This window comes from Telmatherina bonti (assembly GCF_933228915.1).
Source record: "Telmatherina bonti genome assembly, chromosome: 4".
In the NCBI taxonomy this organism is placed as follows: Eukaryota; Metazoa; Chordata; class Actinopteri; order Atheriniformes; family Telmatherinidae; genus Telmatherina; species Telmatherina bonti.
Window position 1 is genome coordinate 10,767,392 of NC_136622.1, and position 6,720 is coordinate 10,774,111.

Consider the following 6,720-nt stretch of genomic DNA (forward strand, 5'->3'; position numbering starts at 1 on the left):
CTTCATCCTGGTCATCATTGGCCTTTTGTTTCAAATATTTTCTCAAAGTAAAAATTAAGGCTTTTGATATAGAAAATAATTTTGGATTTTTCCCTTTTTAAAAAAATCCGTTGTTCTTTCTAATTTTTTCTCACCACAAGCAATAAGTCTTACATAAAATAAAAAGGAAGTCTGCAATCAAAAGAGCACCTTCAGAGATCACTAAGTTCCCAAAAGCACTCTAGAATAATTCCTCATGTTTGAGGTTTGTACACTTTAAAATATGTGGAGAAACATGTGTTTTTCATATATCTTAACTAATAAAACCAAACAAAAAGCAATGCGATGCTTAATATGACTTTACAAACAAAATACTCTGGGCCTTCCTATCTGAAATGTAATTTTGGATCAGTTTGCTTCATGATATCCTAGGAATACTGAACACCCAGAGTAACTCTTCTGTGTTGGGAAAATTACATCACTATAGGATTTCTATTTTCTCACTTTGTGTTTAGATATAAGTAGCTGCCAGGTGACAAGTAACCTGAAATAAATTATAGATCTGGTCAGGCTGTTCTTTTTCTTCAAATAATACCTGTTTGTCTTTTTTGCCTCCTTTATTTTAAATGACATTTCATTTTAAATAACACATACAAGGAGTCAGGGTTTACTTTTCTGTAACAATTTTTTCTGTAACTCTTTATAATAATGGTACAAATCATATACTTGTATATGATAAGTATATACAATCATATACTAGTATATGATTTGTAAGTAATGTGTAACTTATGATGAACTAATGCATTATTCTATTAAGACTGTATCATGATTACCTGTTGCTCATTATGAACTAATGATGATCTCAATGTTGATTCATGTAATTACTTAACCCCTCATTGATCATCAATTGATGAACATTAGTTCACTGTTAATTCACCAATGTCAACAAATTTGCCAGTTTAAATACAAATATATGATTTAATTCCCTGCTACATTTTTTTTTTTCCCCCCCATTTTTATTAAAAGCAAGACACACTCAAAGAAGTTGACTTGGGCTACATGGATATGTTAAAGTGCTTGGAGGGATTTTTAAGGTTTTCATATCACTGTTAATGCAGTCCATAAAAAAGATAACACTGGGATATTAAGGAAATGCTTTATATCAAATACATAGCTTCTATAGTAACAACAAAACAAACAAAGCCCTACAATAAACCTTTATTAATAGTCGCTCAAAGTGTTTTTACCTCCATGTTCACCCAAATAAACTTCTTTGAGTGTGTCTTGTATAAATAAAAATGAAAAGAAAATCAGCAGCAGGGAATTGAACACATTACTATTTAAACTGGCCAATATGTCATCATATTGATGAATTAACAGGGAACGAATGTTCATTAATTGATTATCAATTAAGGATCAAGTAGATACATGAATCAACTTTGAGATCAATTTTTTTTAAATACATTGCAACATGTTATCTTTCTGCTGTCCGATGCACGATGTAGACAGTTAACCAAAAGCCAGGTGTATCTTTTAACAGACATTGGGTGTAAAATTTAATTCAAGTAGCCACACGAGAAAAGAAGTGCATCAAGACGGGGGATCAGATCGAAGTTAGGAGTCGATTAAATCCTTTTTTAAGGCTTTTTTAAAAATGTATTTTAATTTTTTTTTATCATGAACTGAATCGAATTAAAATGTCTGTAAATTGACCTGAGATTAAACAGTTGTGAAGTGAAGTGGTTGAATAAATCAAAATCGTATTATTTGAAAAGAGCATTTTCCTGAACAGTTCAGAGTCTCCACCTGTAGCCTGTCAGAGCTTTCTGGGCGGGCAGTCAGGTTATAAAAGTGGAAACAGATGCTGGAGGGAAGCTGTCGCACATCACCTCATGTAAGACAGTGCTTGTAAAACTTAATCTTATTTTACTATATCTACTGATCAAAATGTCAGCAGCTACCACGACACCGGATGAAGCACACAACATCACAGTGGACTGCGACCACACCAGCCAGGATAACCAAACTACCTTCCTTTTTCACGCACTGCAGCGTTATGGACAAACGGTCCCAGTGCTGATTTGCATTTTTGTTTTGCTGACATTTTTCTCCTGTGTGATCAACGTGCTCACTTTCTTCAGCATCGGAAGGTCCGACGACCTCTCATGGCAGCCGCGTTTTACCTTTTATAAGAATCTCATCTTTAGCGACCTCATCCAGACGCTCACAATCGGTCCGTCGGTCGTTTACGGACTTCTCCAACGCCGGACAGTTGCGCAGAGCTTCTGGTGTTACTTTCAGTACTTTGTTGGGTCAGTGAGCATTTTCTCCAGTCTTGTCACCATCACCTGCATGACGCTGGAGCGCTACCTGTACATATGCTTTGCCATGCAGTATTTGCCCCTTGTCACTGAGAAGCGCTTGCGCCTCGCGCTCCTTCTTATCTGGGTTTATTCCATCTCTATCGTTGGGATCAATCTGAGTTTGATGCTGCACGCAGGAATAGTAGCAGAGAGTGAGCAGGCTATCATGGGTCTCCTGTGTGAGGCGGACATCATAGAACAGCACATAGGGTCCCCTCGTGCCCCTGCCATCTTTCGGAAAGTGATTGGTTTGTGCACTCTCGTGCTGTGCCTGCTGGCTCATGCTTTCTCCTACTGCAGGATGTACGAAGAAGCGCGCAACGCAGCGATGCCTTTCAAAGCTGTGAATGCCAAAGCGCGCAAGACGGTGATGTTTTACAGCGGGATGCTGTTCCTGCAGGTGCTGCCGCTGCTGATTAAAGTCATCTCGGACGTCCTGTGGGAGTTTCAGGGGAGCGCGATGCTTGAGAAGTTACACCAGTATCGAGGCACCTGCGAGGTGAAGGAGATCCCCTCCACCACAGCGGCTGTGCTTCACGTGTCCATGCTGACCATGCTTTTAGTCCCACCGTGCATCAACCCGCTGGTGTACGGGCTGAGGAATGTGGAGATCAGGAAGACGCTGAGAAACCTAGTCCCCTGGAAAAGGTTGGAGAATAGAATCGCGCTTCCTCTGGAGATAATAAGGGAGGCAAACCATTTGGATCAAAACTAGGTTTAAAGCTAATAAAATAAGAAGGCTATATAGTTTGCATCAAAGTGAAATGTTTGTGCACCTGTACAACTTTTTCCTCTTTTTTGTGTTAGAAGTTGTGTGCTATCAAAGAACTGCTGTAAACAAGGGCTGCAGAGGAGGATCACAAGTCCTGTTATTCTGCTGACACCGTGGACGTGGATGATTTCTCAACTGGTGTCTAAACTGTCTCTGAATCGCAAGATTATTTATCTTTGTTTATTTGATATAATTGTAACAGACTATTTTATTAATTAAAAATTGTGGCTGAGTTAAGGAGTAAGCATGCTGTTGCAAGTTATTATGGGAAATGTCTTTGAGGAACACTTTTGTGTACTTTTTTTTTCTTAGATAGCCCTGCTTCAGTTGCAGTGCCGTTTTAGATAATATGTGCAGTAAAATAATTATAACTCAGAGGTCCACAATATGATAAAACATTTGACGTTTCAAATCCCCAGAGAGACTATCGGTGTGGTCATCTGACGTCAGAACAGCCCCACATTTCCAAATGATTTCCACAATTTAGTTTATAATTCCAACGCAAAAACCATAAATTCAGTTTTCAAGTCTTGTTTTCTTTCTGAATGTTATTGTTGTTCGTGTTATTGTTACATTTTTAAATGTCAATTTACCAGTAAATGTGTTGTCCTCTCACTAGAATTGCTTAAAACATGCTGAGATTGATATGAGAGGCTTTTGCTGTACAGTAAGATGATATTTCAACACCGTGTTTTGGAGATATAATGTAATAGGTTTTTGTCTGAATGATTGGTGGACTAAACAGCTATATCTGTCATAAACTCCTTAACCATGACAGTCTTATATTATACCATGTAATCATTCAAACCATTCTGCTTTAACAGACTGAAACAGGCCTCCGAGTTGCATGGGACAAATGTTCCATCATGTCTGGCTTTCCAGCACTAAACCCGGACTGCTCTGGTGGTCAACCCAACTTACCTCCGACCATCTCCTCGCGTCTCAGCTCCAGTCCAGATCTGTACCACTTTAAAGAAGCACTTCCTTTAGCAGTGACTTTGTGCTTTCTACCCGCCAGGTGCTCATGGAACCTGTTAAAAACTCTTGAACAATTAGGTGCTCACAGGTTACATGTACTCTCTTGCCCTGTTGATCCTGTGGTTTAGTTCTATCTATCTATCTATCTATCTATCTATCTATCTATCTATCTATCTATCTATCTATCTATCTATCTATCTATCTATCTATCTATCTATCTATCTATCTATCTATCTATCTATCTATCTATCTGTTGGTTGCATGTATGTATTGTTTAGTTGAGCCTTTCAGTGTGATTTTGTTTTGTTTGCTAATAAAGAATGTTTACATTAGTTCAAAAATGTGTGTGACTGAGTTTTATAGCTTCAGTATTGGTAAACCTTTAGCCAGGAGGCAAACAAATCAACAAGTAAATGAGAACAGACTGACAAAGGAGAGTAACGATGAGGACAATCTGGCAGAGAGTAAAGAAAAGGATAAACTGGGATGAGGGGCATGGTGAATATGCAGGCCAATAATGAACAAAAGTGGTAACATTGGGATTGAATTACAAGGGGTCTGAGGACTTCTGGACTAGAAACAGTTGAAAAAACAACAAAAAACAAATAAAAAGTGAAAATTGCACTCAACATAATGAAACATGTAGGAAAGCAGATACAAAGAGGACTAAACAACAGCAAAAACTCCTGCAAAACCACAAACTTCATTTTCACGAGACGTTATTCATTATGAAATAAAGATATAGATTGATAAACCCAACTTAGCAATCAATTTATAGATAAAAAAGATCAATTTGCAAAGTGTCTTATTACACATTTTAAATTGAAATATTACAAAGAGATTCCAAATTGAAATATTAAATCACTATTATTATTAAATACTGATTTGCAAATTATTCCTTTTCTGTTTGTTTTCTGTTAAACAGCAATGTAGCAGATGCCTACAAGTTTTACAGTCTCGATCAGCCAGACTGCATTTTACACAGACTTCTACGTGTTAAAGACTATTAATGTCTAAAGGCTATTTATCCCACATATTTACTATTTCTCACCTCAGATCATTTTGTTACTGAATTAATACAAGTTTGGCTTTACAGTATATCTGAAATATTAAGTAAGAATCCCATTTTATAAACCTGTGTCCAATGAAAACCTGGAAAACTGAGCAGGCTACACCCACCTAATATATTAACAGTTTATACATCTTAAATATACCATCATATTTACCTTTTAGCAACACATGTCACATATAAATAATATAACAACCAGCAAGGCTTTATTAAGTATTCAATTCATGAAGCATCTACATGTTTTCCAAATACTAGCTGAAGTGTGGGTGTCAAAACTGGAGAAACTACAATCATGGCGTTTCTTTGCGTTCAGCCGGACAGCTCTGCTATCTGGAGTTGTAGTTCTTACATCCTTGGCACGTTTAGCCTCAAATGTAAAGTCGTAAATGCAGAATTGACAGCAAAACTGGGGTTTAAATGGACGATAAACTCAACTGTGGATTTGTTAAATGGGTGTAACAGTATTTTATCTATATTTGACAACGCCAACATTTGCTTAGTATAAAACAAGTGTTATTGCAAGACCCTCTGGTCCAGACTTCTCATATAATAGTTGGTGCTACGTCATTAGACCCCGTTGTGGTTATATTATAAGCCTTTAAATATGCACTGAAATCAAAGTTAAAAGGTTAGTTTTCCAAAGGAGTCATGGCGTTTTTGAGATGATTTTCAGCCTTCCAGGAGCCTCAAGGCTTCATGCTAGATGGTGTGTTCAGGTGCAGATGGAAAGCTGGGTCATCTGGGATTTTTTTCTCTAGTTACTTCAAAATGGAAACTGACAGAATAGTTGCCTGATAGACAGGATAGACAGAGTTCAGATAGAGAGGATTTTCATGCAAATTTTCATCTACGAGAACCAAAATTCTCAAAATCGGTTTTAATTTTTCATGTAGAGGCAGTCCAGAATATTTCCTATCATACCATTTCAGTCTATAACCACTCCCTTTTCTCAATTTCATGTTTGTTGGGCTGGAAACAGGCATATACAGATTTCATTGAGAAATAAAATAATTTTGACCAACTAAATTAATATTTTTCAAACTAAAAGACTGAAACAATCATCTGGTTCATCCCTAAGTGGTAGAAATGATGATGTCACAACTCTCCCCATTGTACAACCCTAACCTTGTCACAACCCAGGAGTGGTTCCACATAAAGGAATAAAAAAGTAGTGATCACTGTGATGTGGTATGGGGGGGCTGTTAAGGTGGCCGTGGCCACCTCGCCCATCTGCCACTGTTCAGAAAGAGGGAGAAAATGAAAAAGACAACCTGGCAACCAGACTCTCCTGTCCAGGTAGATAAATTATTATAATAACCTAATTGTTGTCACACACAAAGGGAGGGGCAGGGTGGACAGCGCGCACTCACATGCAGTGACACATGCTATAATTTATGACGATACAATGTCGTTCAGGTTTTAAACACTGTCACTGAGTGTTTATGGATTAAATGTTCAGATGTCAGCCTGCAGACGTTAAATTCTGATTTGTCATATACAATCAGGGTGATCCCATTGCATTTTGGTGGACCTTGACCACATTTGACCATGAAAAACTA